Here is a 20487-nt window from a genome sequence, read left to right as displayed (position 1 = left end):
CATCTACCCCCCCCCCCCACCACAGTTGTAATAAAATACTATTTTCCATACGTAAATTTCATTATTGAAGATATCTTAAAAATTGTGTAAAATCTTGTCTCTTTCTCGTGAACCCAATCTCATGTCTCGTCTCGTCACACCTCTTATTTTTACCATTAGAAGTTAGTTATATTCACAGACTGTTGCCACACAACCGTGTTTAACTCCCTTATAAAAGTCATTGTGGACTATGGAAATACCACAGTATTTAATATGATATTCATGCTGCAATATGGTGTAACCAGTATTCCCTCTGATGTTGTTAAAATGCTGCACAGACGACACACACAAAAAGCCATCTAATTGTACTCTACTAAATTGGATATAATTGCAGTGCTTGTGACGCTAGCTATTAGAGTTAGTGTCGCTATAGGCCTTTTTCACCAGCAAAACAAGCGTATGGCCATCTTTAAGATTTTGTATTGGAACTACATGTACCATTGTTGCAGTCACTCATGTTTCATGAGAAGAGAATTGTGTGAATTCAGTTTCTGTATGAATTCTTTTTGATTGTGAATCAAACAGCTCAATATGAGAGATATTATACATGTGAATACAAGTCAAGTTGAGCTTTATTGTCATTCCGCTACATGTGTGGACATACAGTGGAACAAAATATTGTGTCTCAAAGGACCACGGTGCTACATAAATAAGCATAATCATGAATATGAACGCAACACTGGATGTAAGAGCTATTTTAAACCTATACATAACTAACATAACAGAGTGGTTATCTAACTACACTAACTACTAACTCTCTCTCTCTCTCTCTCTCTCTCTCTCTCTCTCTATATATATATATATATATATATATATATATATATATATATATATATATATATATATATAGAGAGAGAGAGAGAGAGAGAGAGAAAGAGAGAGAGAGAAAGAGAGAGAAAGAGAGAGAGAGAGAGAGAGAGAGAGAGAGAGACAGAGAGAGTTATACAGTTATATAGTAACTATCATCTACAGTACCAATACCATACCCCTCCTCAGATTCAAATACAGATTTAGATAGTAGCCTTAAGTACAATATGTGTGCAAGGCTGCTTCTGAGGTTAGATACACAGTAGTGATGGGGAGTTCAGATATTTAACACGGATGTTAGGACTCAACATAGCAGAATTATGTAATCAGCAATAGTCATTTCAGTCAGTAAAAACATCACCATGATCTGAAAAATGTCTTACAGTAAAGTTTTGCAACCTAACTGAAGCCTGATTCACTTATTTAAATTCCTTTACGATTTTCTGTTATTGAATAAACTTACGTTTTTTCATCAGATCCTCTCATTTAAGGTTTACCCGTGGTGCAGTTGTTCAAGTTTAGTCCAGTCACAGCAGGCTGTCATGTACTGTTTGTGTTTGCTTCAATGAATCACGCATGCACAGTATTATTGGTTCACCGCTTTTCAAATTTGATCTCAGTGTTACGTTACTGTTCTAATAACTAAATGAGAGTATATATTGGATTATTTCGAGTCAGAGGTGAGTATTAGGCTTGTTAAAAAGTAAGTAGTTTGTGGATAAGTGCTTACTGGAGACGTGAATCATTTCAAATGATTCAGTTCGTTTTGGTGAACTAGTTCAACCGTTTCACTTAGAAAATCCGGTTAAAAAGATTCGTTCGCGATCGCAATACAGAAATAAAACCCATTATTGGGCTCAAATGTGTTAAAGTAATAGTTTTAAGTGCCTGTAATGCTGTCACCGTGCTGCTGTCATGTCCACTCGTTTTTGTTGTGTGAGCAACATCTAGGACTGACTGGAGGAGAACCAGCTAGATCTGGCCAATAGCTGCAGGCTTACAGACTCTAAGGTGCGAAAGGGTCAAACACCTGCAGCGCAAATTAGATTTACTTCTAAACGGCTTACAGTAAGATTATGTATTAAATACATTTACAAATACGAAAACTAAGGAGGTTTTTGCTACAATTTTAGATAGTTTCAGTTAGTTTTGTATGTACACAATACAGTTTCAGTTAGTGCTATTTTTTTTTTAAACTCTCATTTTTATTTTTATTTCAGTTAACAACAATTATTTTACGTTTTAGTTTTCATTTTTACATTCGTTTTCGTTAAATATAATAACCTTGACGCCAACTGGCTCAGCCGGGATTCGAACCAGCGATCGACCTTCTTGCTGTGAGGCGACAGTGCTAACCACTGAGCCATTATGCAGCCCAAAGAAAAACATATCTTGGTAATATATTATTAATACATCTCAGAACAAATATAAGTGATAATGTACATCCGGCCGATTGTTAACGCATAACAAGCTTAACCAGACAGGCTTAATAATCAGTATATGATCAATACCATAGACAAAACTAAACCATTAGACACGAAACATTGATCTGAGCTGTAATATTTGACTAAATCTTCAAATGAACGTAAAGCTTGAAAAAAACTGTGAAGAACAGTGATGTGAAACATAAATACACTCTAAATAATGCTGGGTTATCGTAACGTAACATTGGTTCAAATATGGACAAAACTCTGCCATTACAAAGTGCCATTTGAATTGATTGGGTTCACCCATGTTTGTTCTAACATTGAGTCACACCAACCCAGCATTTATTAGAGTGCATATTCACTAACAGTCAAGATGATTCACAGTACCCAAAAAATAATATACATTGCAATGTCATGATTGGCCAATCAGAATCAAGTATTCCAGAGAGCTGGATATATTGACTAGATATTGTTCAATATACCAGTTATCACTAATAATCATCAAACACCGGTCATTAAAAACACATACTGGTTGAGCCCTAGAACATACATGCATTAAATAAACGCATTGGGTCTGTGCAAAAAGCTGATGACATCACTATACCACAACTCCACCAATACAACAGCAGTACTTTTTATAAGGATTATTAAGTCAACAAACAGCAGTGTACATTTTACTGCACTATTTTTCTGTTTTCAGAACAGCCAGTTTGTCAACTCTTGGCTGAAATCCATCGACTGCCCGATTCCAGCAGACCGCCGAGGCTAGCATTTGATCCAGCTGCAATTAGACTGAAAGAATATCCCAACTGAATCTCCCACAAGAAGGCTGGATGGAGGCGCTGGCTCTACCTGACGCCTCCGGTGCAGCAGTGAGTGCCTTGAAGGCTTCCTCATACTGCTCCTCCGCACTGGAACTACAAGTCATTCTCACTTTAAGAGCAGCTTGTCATGAAGAGATATGATTCACGATCAGAAATGATTAAGAGGCACAGCGTGCATGTGGGGCTGGATATGGGAGTAGCTTTTCCATATATTGAGTTATCTAGATCCCTACATGGGCTTCTTGCAGAAAGACCAGGCTGCTTTATGTCACATGGCCAGGACTCAAGGCTTTAGATTAAGATTAAACTACTACATGTGCAATACAGTTTATTGGAAATGTATTATTATTAATATTATAGCCTTTATTTTATCAGGAAAGCTGCACATTGAGATTTTACAAGAGTCTCCTGGCCAAGATTAAGCAGTATACAGTTCACATGGGTTTAACCAAAAATCACAGATAGCATCATTCATCCATCATAACACACAATGACAATTAAAACTAGTCAGAACGTTTAAAAAATCCTAATCATTTAAAATCTTTTTAATAGCTTGTAGTGAACCAAATCTTTAAACTGCAACTTTGTTTCCAGGTTATTTTATGCAAAGATGCTACGTATTAAAAGTCCTATTTTTCCCCATTTCAGTACACACCACTGCTACAGACAATAAATTAAATTCCTGAGACAGAATGCTGCTTAAGAAAGAGTTTTTTTTTACAAATATATGTTTGCAGATAGTGTTTTACTATGCCTTAGCTTACACTCTAGTGAAACTGCAGAAATGCAGTTCTGTAATGAGAACACTAGTATGCCGCCAATAACTTTTGTGACTTTTCACACTGATGATATTTACAGGGATATATTTTCCACGAATACAGGATTCTTTTCATAAAGTTCTTTGCACAGCACAAAATAAAAACCACAAAATAACTTAACGGTGTTTATAATTTGTAATCGAATACATTTGCGTCACCTATCTATCTATATATATGGACAACTTTGATCAGATCACTCATTTTGTACTGTGCTGTACTTTTAATAAAGAACACTCAAGTTTGAGTCCAGTGAAGCATGGTTCCACAAGACATATAAACACCATGTAAAATCATGGTAAAACAACAGTCGTAGCTCACTTTTTTCTTATATTTGCTTTTGAAAATACCATTGGTTAGTGCTCTAGGCCAGGGGTTCCCAATCTTTTCAGCCTGCGACCCCAAAAATGACAATGCCAGAGACTCGTGACCCCCAATATCCTCTGAGGTGGTTATAAATACAGAAACCTTGCTTGCAATGGCGCACACACTCCAATAGACCCAATTCTATTCTTTGTTTAATTTTTTTTAATGTATGTCAGTGCTGTAAATGGGCCAGAAAGTTTAACCTGGTGCCATAAAATCAGTCTGCTGCATCTGACGCTATTGCTGTGTCTTTAATATTATGTAATTACTCCAGGGGTCGCAATCCAATAGAACTATAAGCTACTATAGTAACAATATTGCATGCAACTATAAACGACTATTTTTTTCTCTTCAGTAAAAAATGGTAATTCTAGTGGTTAATTGAAAATAAATAGATTTTTGGAAATCACCAGGCGACCCCTCTTCATTATACTGCGACCCCTAGGGGGGTCCTGACCCCCACTTTGGGAACCACTGCTCTAGGCAAACAGCAATCCTAACAAGGTTCATGCCACCCTCATGAATGTGAAGAACGGGGAGCGGGTGGTTGTCGCAGATGCCGCCCTAGGTGGCTGGCCCTGGTTACAACATGCGTATCATAAGTAACAAAAATCAGATTCACAAAAATGTAGACAGCACCCTCTAGTGGATTTGTCATTTGAAATCGACAACCAAACCTACCCAGAGCTACAAAAATATTGTCTGGAGCATGTATTTCCAAAGAGCCAAGGCTGTTCTTTGGTCATTTAAGCATAGCACAGTGACAACATTTTATTTTCTGCTTGACCCTGAACAGGAAGGAAGACGTTGGGGAGTAACTAGTTACATGTAATGACGTTAAGTAATTTAATTACATTGTAATCAGTTACATTAGCAAAATACTGTAGCTGTAATAGTTACACTAAATTTAAGTTTTAGTTAATAGTTACACTGAACTTAAACACTAAAAACTAAACTACACTGTTCCAATTTACTATGACCATTTATGTGAAGCTGCTTTGACACAATCTACATTGTAAAAGCGCTATACAAATAAAGCTGAATTGAATTGAATGAAATTTTACTGACAGAAAGTTTTATAATATACAATATAGTTTTCAAAAACTTGCAAATTGAAACCTATTCCCAAGAAATAGTTTTTATGTTGTTTTGTTAATTAACAGATGAATGAATCACATTTTTTTTTTTTTTAGAAATTATTATAATTTTTTTGTTTACCCCAAGTGGCAACATCCCGCTGTCCCTCGTAAAGCAGATATGAAAGTAACTGAAACGGCAATTCATCGAAATTCCACTAGGCCAGGCTCCAAAATAGAGCAAATTTCTATTGACCCCAATGTTAAAATGGCTAACTTTACAGCAGAAAAAAAGGTGTTTGCAGCCTGGTACAAAGAACAATTTTGGTACATATAGCTAATATTACACTTCATCACAACTGTAAGGGGGCGTAATATTTTTATAACTCATCCATTTTATTTATATTAAGTTATATTAAGTCTGAATAATTAAGGGTGTGGCCACTTCAGTGACAGTTGATCATCATTACGTCATTCCGGCTAATTACCCTCTGAACTCGGCATATTCATCAGTATTTGTTTTGTTTTATGTGAATTTACAGTCAACTGCCTTTTGAAATTATTTCTTACAATTACCAGATAATATGGCATGAAAAAGAAACTATTCAAGTGGCCTCCATTTCCGAGGTGAGTGAAATAATATACTTATGTACCATATCTATACATGTATTTGTTTAATTTAAGATAATTTATTTCTTTAGAGCTGTAATACACTCCAGAATCTGAAAGACTGATTAGTTGTATGCTGTAGAACAGTCATCTGAAGCGTTGTCACACAATGTTTACCTGGATTTCATCTATAGCTTTGCATTTACAAACACAGCCTATATTTGAAGTGATTGGATTCATAAGAACAATGTTTAGTGGCTCAACGTATTACAACAGTGTTTTTAAAAGACTAAACACTTTACTGATGTAGTATGCAACCAAGCACATATGGTCAGAACACAAATGAATCGCAGGTAATGAAGTATTAAGCGTTTCTTCCAAAGAAAAGCCTGTCTAAGCAAAATGCTAGCAGGAATCTGTAGCTCCGCTCACGCCCCGCCTCTTTGCCCTTTTTTGTTAACCCCCAGTCAGCGCGATGACGTGTGAACAAAATGGCAACGGTTCGCCACGTCCACTTGTAGCTTAATTTATGCTCTTAAGAAAACTATGGATGACATTGCAGTTACTACGTCAATATCTTTTTACAGTCTATAGTTTACACAAAGTACTAAAATTTAAAGCTGTTCCGACCACAATGATTTTCCTCCTTTTTGTGTGGGTCTGCGTGTGTTTGTGTTTTACAGATGAAAAAAAGCATTCAGGTTCAGAATGACATGACGGTGAGTAAATGATGACATTTTTCATTTCGGGGTCAAACTATCCCTCAAGCAAATCACGGTAAATTACAGGAATTTGGATGCTTCCTGTCTTAAGTACAGCATGCAGAAAATGCATAATAACCTGCTTTGTAATTGTGTAACAACCTCAACACATTTGCTACATCATTTTGGAATTGCATATTTTTAGCTTCCTCACTTACTTGACAAACCTGTCTGTGTATATATAGGGGGGTGAATGAGTCATGGACAGTGAAGAAAGCAGGGGGGAGGGTGTTGGGGAGATCTGAAAGGTGTTTATGGAGAAGCTGAGACTTTCACAGCTTTGAAACCCACCACACACACACACACACACACACACACACACACACACACACACGCACACACACACACACACACACACACACACACACACACACACACACACACACACACACACACACACACACACACACACACACACACACACACACACAGTGTCCATGTCTCATATTTCTAATAACTATGGAGACCAACCCATAATTCTATTTACAAAAGTACATATGCACTAAAAATATGCCTTTACCTTCCAGCCAGAATCCTGTGATGATACAGAGTGACATCAAACAATGCCACGTCTGTCATATTTGGTGACAGGTAATCTGATCGTAAGCTTGTTGTTTCCGTTTTGGATTACAGCATGTTAATGTATAGGTCAGGTGTACTTGTGAAAGACATGCTGTTGATTTTGGGTGGTTGATGGGAAACATAGAGGGGCCGATGGGGGTCTGAAGCACTAAGAAGTCAATATATCATTACCAACACTCACGAGGGGGTCCATGAGAGAGCCTGTGTGTCTATAACTCTAGCATGGGTAGATAGTAGGATTACAAGTGAAAAGCTTGTCGTTTAATTCCTAACAAGCTTCATTGGGAAAAATGTGTCTCTACGAGTGTTACGTGATCTGTGTAATCAGACATCCTACGGTCAGTCTATGCTGATATCAGTACTCTTTATTATGTTCACAGATTTACTTTGTTTTTTACTTCATGGTGGTTCATTCCACTGTGGCGACCCCTGATGAATAAGGAATTAAGCCGAAGGATTTTTGAGTGAGTGAGTGATATATGTTTATTCTCTCATTCATTTAATCAATAATTGACTTATTACATGTTCTTTTATGCATTTATTGAATCGTTTTACTTGAAATGGTAAACATGAAACGTGAACGTTGTCAAGCAAAAACTGTGATGGTACAGAAAACTCTCTCAAAACTATATTAACTTGTTTTAATTGTAAACAGTGATGCATGATTTATATCAGTATTGGACGATAAATGCTTTTTTTATGTTATAATAGTAGACTATATTATATTTCTTCACCAGTCAAATCACTGTAAGTGCACACACAGCATATTCACGCTTTTGACGAGCTAGTGGGAAGATGAGATATCTGCAGCATGGAAAATTTTGTTAAGAACTGAAATTAGTCCAAAAAAAGTGAGTACAGAAATATGTAAATGGTTTTGGAAATGTTTTGAGATTTCCTTTAATTTTTGTCTAAAATCCACAATATAGTTGTACACTATATGTTTGCATTATTTTCGTGATCAGGCTCAGAAAAAAATTATATCAAATATATACAGGTATATATACACTCACTGCCCACTTTATTAGGTACACCTGTCCAACTGCCAGCTAATGTACATTTTTAATCAGCCAAACACATGGCAGCAACTCAATGCATTTTGGCATGTAGACATGGTCAAGACGATATGCTGCAGCTCAAACCGAGCATCAGAATGGGGAAGAAAGGTGATTTAAGTGACTTTGAACATGGCATGGTTGTTGGTGCCAGACCGGCTGGTCTGAGTATTTCAGAAACTGCTGATCTACTTTTATTTTTTATGCACAACCATCTCTAGGGTTTACAGAGAATGGTCTGAAAAAGAGAAAATATTCAGTGAGTGGCAGTTCTGTGGGCGCAAATGCCTTGTTGATGCCAGAGGTCAGAGGAGAATGGCCAGGCTGGTTCGAGCTGATAGAGCGATAGTAACTCAAAAGAGCACTCGTAACAACCGAGGTATGCAGAAGAGCATCTCTGATCGCGCAATACGGCCAAAATGTCCATATCAGTACATTTTCGGTTTTAAATTCACAGAGCTGGGCAATTTATTAACACATGATGACATCACAAAGCAATTTGCAAAACATTTCACAAAAAATACACACATACAGATGTCTTAGATAAAAAAAGCACAAAGTTCTCAACACAGCTCATATGTAAATTTCATGAGTTTATTCAGACCGAAAAATCAGAAAATGCCCATACATACACCCAAATGTAAACTCTCCCCTCTCTGTATATAAAAATTTTATTTAAAACTAGGTGTGAAAGTCTTCTCATCTTGTGACCCGATCGACCAAAATGCTTCTTTATATGAGGAATAAACAGAGCCAGAGATGATGGCAGTTCTGTATAATTTGTAAATTAAAACATACATCTGCATCATATATTTGTTTTGATATATATATATATATATATATATATATATATATATATATATATATATATATATATATATATATATATATATATATATATATACATATATATATATATATATATGTGTGTGGCTTTTCCAATGTAGTAATCTTGATTAATTACGAAGCAATATAGCTTTTATGGGTAACACTTTGCGTGAAGGCGTGTTCATATGACTGTCATTAAACCTTTATAATTGAATATGAATTTGATATTTTAAATGAATGTGAGATTCTATGCATGCGTATAACAACTGTCACAAAGGTCATTCTTAATTATGAAATTTTAAATGCAAAGATGACATTGTATGTTATGAAAAATTAACAATCAAATACATCACAACCTATTTTTGTCTTCGCATGACAACTTGACATTATCAACTTGTCATAAATCTGTCAACAACATAATTGTCATAAAGCCATTATAAATATGTCAAGGATTTTATTAGAGCAACAGTAGTACAAGCAAAAATTGTCATTAAAATGTCATTAAATATTAATGACGCTGCTAAAAATTATTTGACATTGAATTGAGTAATGACACTTTCATTTTAATGACAAATACAGGCTTCATGGCAATCATGTTTATGACAGATTTATGACAAGTTATGTTGTCTTGGTAACGTCAGTTATCATGACAAAGACAAAAACAGGTTATGTCAAGATGTCATAACAATTTCATCTTTTTTAAAATGATATAACACTTAACAGCTGTCATAAGCATACATAAAATCTCATGCCATGATTATAAAGGTCTTGCAAACACTCTTTTAAGGAAAGTGTTGCCCATTTATCTTATCAAAATCTCTTCAACTATTTGATTTCCAAACTGCCACAATAAGTGCATGAACCAAAAAATTACCACAAAAACATTAACTTGTGAAAAGCAACATAATCTAATTTGTCCAAAAACGTAAGCACATGCACACATTTCTCATGAGCCTGGTTCAGTGAGTGCCTTTGGCTTCGCAGCTTTCATTGTGGCATTTAGAGGGTGAGGTCAGATCATCTCAGAGGGTATTTCTCTCAACACGAGAGCAGAAAGTCAATAGTCGAACATTACAGACACCTGTGCAGAGACATGTATGCATTAAGTTATTCTACGTTGCTTAGTAAATAATTAGATGCATTTTTACAGACAGCTAAACCATAAAATATGACAGACCTCAGAGTCAGTTCAGCCAACGTTTAGTATATCGCTTACTTTAATAACAATGTTGGCATCCGTTCTAACATCCATACGCACTTTGGTACAACTACGCACTACGGATCTAATTTCATATTGCCAACCAAGCTGGTGCAACCTTAATTGTCCTTGCTGCTAATGCAGAAAACAAAACTTCTCTCATGCCAAGCTGGGTTCCTGAGCTGGCAAACCGTGGTGAACTCAAGCCCTGTTTGCCTCCAGGAGAAACGGAGCAGTTCACAGCTAAATCTGATAGCTTCTCTATTCATGGGGTCTCACAGAGTCATGTGTATTGAATCCTCCTACTTTTGTCAGCTCTTGTTGAAGGAAACTCTATCTGAGAGAGTTGTTTTTTTTTTTCGTAAAGCTGTAAAGGATCACAAAAGTGAAAAGTAAAATTTCCAAAAAATATATATAATCAAAAAACAACTACTGACTTTTGTACTTCTCATTGTAATTACAAAAACAGTACTCTGTATTGTAATTACAAATCCATTTCAAATATATTAATTAATTAAATGCAGGCAATAAACCACTCACTATAGTTAATACAACACAGTCTTACGGCAATTCATAACATTTTCATTTAGTGGCTAATTCGTATGAATTTGTACAATCTAATTTGTACAATTTAGTACGATTTGCTCATCACCCAATGATGATTGGTTTTAGGGGTGGGGTTGGGTGCCATGCCTTATTTTTAAAATTGTACATTTTCGTACGACTAAACTGCGGATTTGTACAAGTTAGCCATTAAACTGACAAAACACAAAACACTTTTTTTCGTGAGATCAGGTGGATTAAAAATGTGAATTGGTACTTAAAATAAACTAACTAAAGTGTTACCCAATTTTCCATTACACTACTATAGTCCCCAAGGCTGTATTTATACCATAGTAATCTGGTAGTGTTTGCTTTGGCTTTTTCAGGGTTAATTACTGTGATCACCCTATATTGCAACAGAGAAATACTGGGAAATCTCTGTAGACTGATGGCATTTCATGCAGTTCAGTCTTATAATTTTAAAATGCCAACAAAATCACCTGTTTTGTCATCACTTTAGACATTATGCTAGAGAATCATTCAAATAATAATTTCTGCTGCTCTGACGGTCAACTGCAGATGTGAATGAATGGCAAAAAAAGTAGTTTCACATGCAAAAGGGTTTTTGAGACTCTGTGTTTGATTTTCTTTTATACACAATTATGCCGTCGAACTGTTGTATAAACACAATACCACACTAGTAGCAGTGCAATATGTCTATATATCGTCACTGGTAGAATACTAAGGCACTCTGCCTGTGGCTGTGAGCCAGTGTGTGTGTGTGTGTGTGTGTGTATATATATATATATATATATATATATATATATATATATATATATATATATATATATATATATATATATATATATATATATATGTATGAAGAGTTCAGATGCAAAACCCAAAATCCATCAGACCTCTTTTCTTGTAAAGAAAACAGCATGTCTTTCACATTTTCTATCAGGCTCCTCTGATTAGGTTCAGAAGTTTCATTTTATATGTAATGATAGGGTTATTAGCTAGTAAATAAAATACCATTTTTTTCAAAAATGTCACTTTAGACAATTGTTTGGTTCTTGACAAGGTAAACTTTCTTTTGCGTCAAAACCAGCTAAATCCACTTGTGCTTTTTTTTTGCAAAAACCTCTAAATACGTGATAAACCAGGGAAAAAGCAGAAGGAAAATTAATGAATAAAATCTATAAAGTGTATTAATCAATAACATTAAAACTAACTTTAATTAAATCTTAACAATCTGTTGTCATTTCTGATATTTGGGATTTACGTGTAATGTAAGTAGAGCAATGTAAACATTGTAAACTAAGCTTGGTAGATTTAAATAATGTAAAATAATCAAAATCTGTGCATTGTCCATTAATATAAGATACTAGATCAGATTTCATAGATACTATGAAATAATACAAACAAAATAGTTTTATATATTATATTTATCTTTTAAAAAATTGCTTACATTAGCAAATAAAACACAAGGTAGGCCTTCAGGGCAAAAAAGGAATGTCTCTCAGACAATTTTAGAAGTCGTCATTCATTCACTCTCACTATACTTAAGGTCTTGGTCTCTTGTTTATCCTCAGCATCCATGTGGGATAAAAGAACGGCATCTTAATTCTGTTGCCATTTAATATATAGTAAATCGGACTCATTCAAAGTAGCGTCGCTGTGCAAAAAAACATGAATGCATGCTACACTTCTGACTGTACATTGTGTTTTCTTTTTCGTGTAAGGCACAAAGTTTTGAGGTAAGGGACGTTTTCATTTGTCATTCACTGACAGTCAGACAGGCTCATCCAGTTCATCAAACTCCATCTTTTTAAATCTTATTCGGAAGCGGAATAAAATCCTCTCCTCATAAAAGCTGGTGCACCGTTACATTGAAAACATATGATTCGATTTGCGCCTTTTGATTGGTTCTCGGGACATATTGACTTTTGCTGTCAAAGGCAAGTGGCGTTTAGCAGCTTTTGCCAACAAACTGTTTCTACTATTTCTGAATGAGGTGATGCTGAGATTTGGATAATTGGAAGCAAATCTATTTGTTGTTGGTGTACTGCCTGCCTAAAGCATTCACTTTATGTCATTAGCAAATTTTTGGTGGAAGTGGCGTTTAGCGGCTTTTGCGCCTGAACCCCGAATTAATAAAGGGACTAAGCCGACAAGAAATGAAAAAATTTTTTATATATATTTACACACACACACACACACACACACACACACACACACACATATATATATATATATATATATATATATATATACATACATATATATTTATATATACATATATTTATACACACACACACACACACACACACACACACACACACACATATATATATATATATATATATATATATATATTATTATTATTATTTTTTTTTTTTCATTTATTCATTTTCTTGTCGGCTTAGTCCTTTTATTAATCCGGGGTCGCCACAGCAGAATGAACCGCCAACTTATCCAGCACATTTTTTTACGCAGTGGATGCCCTTCCAGTCGCAACCTCTCTGAGAAACATCCATACATTCAATCACACACATACACTATGGACAATTTAGCCTACCCAATTCACCTGTACCGCATGTCTTTGGACTGTGGGGGAAACAGGAGCGCCCGGAGGAAAACCCAGGCGAACGCAGGGAGAACATGCAAACTCCTCACAGAAATGCCAAGGCTCAAAGCAGCGACCTTCTTGCTGTAAGGCGACAGCACTAGCTACTGCGTCACCACTCTTATAATTCTTACATTTTTATTTAACTTAATTGTTTTATGTTCAATCCACTTAAATTAGTGCAAACAATTAAGTTAACATAATTGATTTGTGTTGGGTTGACATGAAGGAACTTAGTGGAACCCAACATTTCTTTTCAGTGTAGACATAACAAAATACTAATAAATGTGAAAAAAACTTTAAAAATAAAAACTAAATTTAGCAAAGACACTAATTCAAACTATTACTTAAAATTTCAATGGTTATTAAGTGATATTAAGTATAACAGTCACATTAACCAAAAAAAAAAATAATGATATATTGACGAAGCTGATTCAGCTTATTTTCCCTTACTGACATAAACTATCGGCCAGTGCTGAAAGGTTGCATAAGCTGTGGCCAGTAGAGCATACAGCAACTGCATGTTGTCTTCCATAAGATCCATACAATGGAGCAAGAGAGTCCCACATATTGATTGTGTTTCATTGACTACACAGCCGTTGTTCTATTAATACCACAGACATGTTTACATTAGACGCATGGAGGGGCAGCTTAGCCTTGAGAGCCACACAATGACACAGGCACGTGTAAAAACGCTAAAGAATATCCTGTAAACGGTTATTACAATCCATTTTTAAGCCTTCATGATGTTTTCAATTTATTACCAGGCCGGCCTCAGGATTTAAAGCACCATTCCTGCTTATGAAATAAAGCGAGAGCGAAAGAAACAAACACGATTCATTTATAACATGGACTCATTTGCTTGGTTGCAGATTAATCCTGGCCAGAGACTAAAATTAATCACCGCTCACAATTTAATTTGTGTTGGTAAATCTGCTGGTTTAACTCTCTAGGTCTTTTTAGACTTACGGACGACTGGCTTAAGTGTATTTCATTTATAAAGGGGTCAAAGATGAAAAAGGCCCAAGGTCTTATGTTTGCATGGGTATATTTGTGGGAACAGCCTGCAATACATCGAGTTAAAATTGAGCCAAAAAGCATTTTAATATTTAGTAAAGATCATCTTTCACGAAGACAATTGTAAATTTACTACTGTAAAGCAATTTTCTCGATATTTGATTTTTTTTAACCCTCACATTCAAGATTAAGCTAATATTCCGATTAGGAAACATTTATTATCACAATCAGTGTTAAAACGCTGTTAATATTGCATTCCAAACCAAATCCTTTCTACATATTTATTTATATAAATATTAAAAACAGCAGCATATACTTATAATTTTGTAACATTATAAATGAAATATAAGTATCCACATGTATAATGTTTTGCCTGTATGTGTGTACATATACAGTGCATATTTATATATATACAAAATATTTTTGAAATTTTGTAGTTTTTAATTTGTTTCCAATATTTCACATGAACTAAACGTATTATTTGTGTATTTCTAAAGATGTTCGGTGCTAAAATATTATTTTAATAAATATATCTATTTAATAAATTTGTATTGCTCAAATGCACAAGCATATATTACCTATATTCACTGAGAAAAGGATAAAATATTTATTAGAACATCTCATTTATGTTGAATACTGTATATATACAGATCTTAACACTTTAATATGTTCCCTCTGCTGATTCACTCGCCGTCTCGGCGACCGCAGTAAATGTACCTACAGCTTTTGACCACTGGGTGACACTTTATCCATAGACTTCATTAGCTAAAACAATACTAGATAGGACGTTACTGTTTGTGTACAAAGATAATAAAGATTGTTACAAGTTTTTAATGATTAATGAAGGAATTATAATGCTTTGTTTCGTTATTTCATCATCATTTTCAAGTAGCAGGGTTTATGTTACTGTTAGTATTTATGTCTGTTCGCATCCTGTCCATTTGTGCCCCCTGTGGCATAGCCGCAAACTTCTGTTACACCTAAAAACACGTTCTTAATCCCTTAGTGCCGCGGCAGTGCCACTCACAGCAGTAATGGTCCTTTTGAAGTGTCACCCACTGTGTATATGTACAGTTAAAGTCAGAATTATTAGCCCCCCTGTTTATTTTTTTCCCCAATTTCTGTTTAACAGAGATTTTTTTTCAACACATTTCTAAACATAATAGTTTTAATAATTCATTTCTAAAAGTTGCTTTATTTGATCTTTGACATGATCATGATGACAGTGAATAATATTGTACTATATATATATATATATATATATATATATATATATATATATATATATATATATATATATATATATATATATATATATATATCAAGATCCATTGAACAGTGAGTCAATTAACAGCAAATTGAAATTTTTGGGTGAACTATCCCTTAATAAAATATCAAAGATCTATCCAGAATCCCTGTTGTTAGACTGATAAAATCTTAGATATTAGGATTATTTGCAAACTGAAATAACCTAAATGATTGAGCAATATCAGTACAAGAACTAGAACAACATCCATTATCACACTCGATTATCCAATCCAACAAGCCAGTGAGTTTGACTATAATGGCACCCTTCCACCACCCAGTTTCAGTTGCAAACATCAAAAAGGCTAGATTTCAAATGTAGACAATCTCTCTCCATCTTGGCATTTCTGTCACACACAATCTCATCCACGGCGCCTTGCACAGTCATCTGAACACGGCCAGCGAACACAACCAGCGATCCCACTCAAGGTGACCTATTTAATGCTAATGCAAACTCACGTCCCTCTTCCTCCTCTGCCCTCAATTCCACTGATATGCTATAAAAATAAATATTCCTCTCCAAAGGAACAAGCTTTTAAACTCACAGGCCTTGTGCGTCTGAAGAGAGCGTATAAAACAGCCTTATTGAGTTTCACATCAACGGCAAATCAAACAGTCATTTAATAGATCTTAAAACATGAGATGTTCAAATGCTAATCAGCGTGGGTGTGATTGCACATTGCTGACAAATAAATAAATTGCTGCCTAGCTGCATGCATTTGATGTCTTCTCACTCATTTTAATGAAGCAAGCTTGAAAACAAACTGTGGAGACGCTAATAGAATTTAACTGACCATCGCAGTAGAGCGAATGACATTCAGACTGACAAATACATAATGAAGTTATGATAGTTCCTTCAAGAAAAAATGTATTCAGTCTATTTAAAACCACTGTGGTGTTGCTGTAATGTTGTATGGCTTTCGTTACTTTTTAAACCCACTTTAAAAAAAAACTAAATCAATGTCCTGTTAGCGCTCATCCACATAATGGCAGTGAATGGCAAACAGAATTAGCTTTTGCTTTTTAAAGATGAAATCTTTAAGGTATCAAGGTATCAAGCAAAGGTACAAAGAATGGCCCCAGTTTGCACATGCTGTACATTTAATTTAACTGTTCTGAAGGAGATACAATAGACACTGTTTGGGAAAGAAAACTATATTTAATGTATTATTTAAAGGGCACCTGTAATAAAACATTTGGTCAGAACTGTGTGTAGGTATACTGTGACCGCTGTCATATTGGGGTGCTAGAAACACAATAAAAACTTCTTTAAACTTTTAAAACCTTTTTCAAATTTCCTGACATTAAAATAGGACCCAAATCCCAGTCAGGAGTGCGATTTTACCCTCCCCCTAAATTGATTGGCAAGCACCATGTTTCTATAATAACATGTACACACATGTCCACTGAACATGTTTTGCAAATATACTGGGATTAAAAGATCTGTTCCAACTCTCTGTGATTTTTATAAGTTTTTTTTTTTTAATTACATTTTTCAAAATGAGTTGTATACACAGTAATGAGTAGAACATAAACAGTATACAGTATTTTTAGGGATAAAATAAAATAAATAAAAAATATAAGAGCATTTAAAATAAATAAATAAATAAATAAAACAGCAGTGTGATCTAATTCAAAACAATATTACAATATCGGGGTGAGCAGTTAAGGATAAATAGTAGACTTATAATCAGTGCCAAGACAGGTTAAAGGAATATCCCACAGCTTCTGAAATGACTTGGATTTTCCTTTTTTATATTTGTACAATCTTTTCCATAATTATGGATTTGTATAAGTTTTATAAGTTTAAAATGTTTTTAAAACAGAACATGTCTGTAATAAAGACAGGAAAATCGCTACGTAATTCTAAAACCACTATAAACACCACAGCCACATGGTGTCAGTAAACGCTAATATATGTGTGTGTGTGTGTGTGTGTGTGTGTGTGTGTGTGTAATGCAAACAGCATTTGTGTGTGACTCATCATTTCAGAAAGGCTTGAATAAACTCTACAACAAATACTGAAATAAACTTGCTTGGTATTTTTGACTAATGAGCTGTATTTCAGCTTTATCCGAGTCTGTCCCTATCACTGACTGCTGTTTATCTGATGTACCACAGGAGAAGAAGTCATGCACATGGGAACAGTGGATGGGGAGAAGCAGTTCATTTTAATTTAAAGCCACAGGCTACAAAAACAGCTACACTGTATTGAGACACCAAAATTGGCAGATTCAGGAGGCTATAAAAAATAATCTGATATTTTGAGCTGAAACTTTACAGACAAATTCTGAAGACACCAAAGGCTTATCTTACATCTTGTAAAAGAGGTGAAATAGGTGTCCTTTAAAGAAAATGTTAATCAGGATTTCATTAAATAATAAATTCACATTTGGTTTTTATTTAAAACCTTCTGTATGTTCCAAAACAATGGAATATACAACACGCTCCATTCTCTATTAGTTTTGCATCTTTTTATTAAAAGAGAACGTTCACTCAAAAATGAAAATTTGCTGTCAATTTACACACCCTCGGCCAATTTATTCCTCAATTAAACAAATAAGAATTTTTGCTAAAACTGTGTTCCTTGATCATTAAAAAAATGCAAGTCATTGACTACCAGCACTTTGAAAGTCAAAAAAACATGTACAGGCAAAAAACATAAACATACAGTTGAAGCCAGAATTATTAGCCCCCTTTTGATTTTTTTTCTTTTTTTAATATTTCCCAAATGATGTTTAACAGAGCAAGGAAATGTTTACAGTATGTCTGATAATATTTTTTTCTTCTGGAGAAAGTCTTATTTGTTTTATTTCGGCTACAATAAAAGCAGTTTTAAATTTTCTAAAAACCAATTTTGGGACAAAATTATTAGCCCCTTTAAGCAAATTTTTTTCCGATAGTCTACAGAACAAACCATCGTTATAAAATAACTTGCCTAATTACCCTAAACTGCCTAGTTAACCTTATTAACCTAGTTAAGCCTTTAAATGTCACTTTAAACTGTACAGAAGTGTCTTAAAAAATATCAAGTCAAATATTATTTACTGTCATTATGACAAAGGTAAAATAATTCAGTTATTATAAATAGGTTTCTAAAACTATTATGCTTAGAAATGTGCTGAAACAATATTCCCTCCATTAAACAGAAATTTGGGGAAAAAAATAAACAGGGGCGCTAATAAGTCAGGGGGGCTAATATTTCTGACTTCAACTGTATACCTGTGGTGCCTGACAATAAACTGAGGTCTTATTAAGTGAAATATTGATCTGAGGAAGAAACTGAACTTTATTATTTAGTAAGCCTCATTATTAAATTCACAAGAATCTGTAGTGCAAGTTTCTTGTCAACAAAACGAACACCTCTAAATCAAAATGAAACATGCATCCGTTTTATTGTTCATCAAAATAGTACTTGTGCTTAGCCTGAGAGCAGCAACCTCTATAAAATCATAAGCTCACTTACAAGTTTGGGTCTGTGCAAAAAACATTATTGTGTCTTAGAAAGCTGCGATGTGCATTATGTGAACTAACCAATCAGCTTCACCCAATATTCTGTAATAACAGTAGACTAAATACCTCAGACACACTTAAAGCACCCAAACAGAGCAGTAGGGCTGGGTGGTTAATCGAAAAGTAATCAAAATCGACATTTACAACCTATAATCAATCTAGTCTTTCCAGGTCAATTTTTCAATTACTTTCCCTGCTGTGTGTGGAGTCACATGACCCCAATTTATCAAGGCTAATTCATACTTATTATGTTATGATTTATACTTACTATATTGTAAAATAATCATTCATTAACCATAATCGAGTTAAATTGTTAAATTAATCAAGATTTAGATTTTAGGCTAAATCACACAGCCCTACACTGCAGCACTTTTTTCATTGCTCTGTATCAGAGCTACAGCAAGGCTTTTTCAGTGGTGGATCCTTGTAGGGCTGCATGTAGGCATGGGCCAGTGTTTGATTCTGTCGGTATGATAACCTTGGATAATAATATCAGTTTCACCATATCACGGTATTGTGATTACTGCTCCAAAAGTAAGTTCCTTTTAAATGTCTTGGTAAAAAACACCATTTAAAATATTTTGGATCAATAGCTTTTGATGTAGAGGTTCAGTTTCTGCTGGAGATACGGTTGCCCTAAAAACTAAATCAAATAGTTGTGCAAAACATGTTAAAACCAACCAACCAAACAAACAAACAAACAAAAAAACACTTACATATACCTTAGGAAGGGTAAAACAGAACACTTTGGCAGTTTTAAAACCTTCTTCACCCCATGGTAAACTTTGAAACCGGTTATTGTCCCATAGGGTTGGGCGAATGCGACCCATTTGGCATCGTACAATGTCTAATATAAAACATTGCGATGGACTATGGCATCGTCGTCATTGGCAGCAGTGAGTTAATTATGAATAATTAATAAATTCATAACAAATTAATTATTTGTAGCCTACCGTTTTAACTACCTAACCAGCATGGTCTTTGTTTTACCCATAACCAAATCATAACACATAATTACCACCTGTCAACCACTTTTTCCATGGGACTTGTGAATAGGCAGTGATCTGTGTTGTTATAATGGTGTCGACAAACT

General features: G+C 34.7%; 1 protein-coding gene and 2 long non-coding RNA genes across 11 annotated transcripts in view; 2 read left to right on the top strand and 1 right to left on the bottom strand.

The window, feature by feature from the left end:
• LOC147834848 (uncharacterized) overlaps nucleotides 1-4167 on the top strand; it is a 48581-nt gene extending 44414 nt beyond the window's left edge. Inside the window, exon 3 of the long non-coding RNA XR_015502735.1 lies at nucleotides 2974-4167. This is a non-coding gene — a long non-coding RNA (uncharacterized LOC147834848). The remainder of the gene's footprint in view (nucleotides 1-2973) is intronic.
• cdkl5 (cyclin dependent kinase like 5) overlaps nucleotides 1-20487 on the bottom strand; it is a 71271-nt gene that overhangs the window by 36115 nt on the left and 14669 nt on the right. The window lies entirely within an intron of this gene.
• Nucleotides 1-20487, top strand: part of LOC147834847 (uncharacterized) — a 337793-nt gene that overhangs the window by 315101 nt on the left and 2205 nt on the right. Inside the window, exon 2 of the long non-coding RNA XR_015502736.1 lies at nucleotides 18646-20476. This is a non-coding gene — a long non-coding RNA (uncharacterized LOC147834847). The remainder of the gene's footprint in view (nucleotides 1-18645; nucleotides 20477-20487) is intronic.

Source organism: Danio rerio, chromosome 11 (assembly GCF_052040795.2).
Source record: "Danio rerio strain M-AB ecotype USA chromosome 11, GRCz13ab, whole genome shotgun sequence".
NCBI classification, from domain to species: Eukaryota; Metazoa; Chordata; class Actinopteri; order Cypriniformes; family Danionidae; genus Danio; species Danio rerio.
Note: the sequence above shows the minus strand (reverse complement) of the source record. Positions and strands in the feature narration are given on the sequence as shown.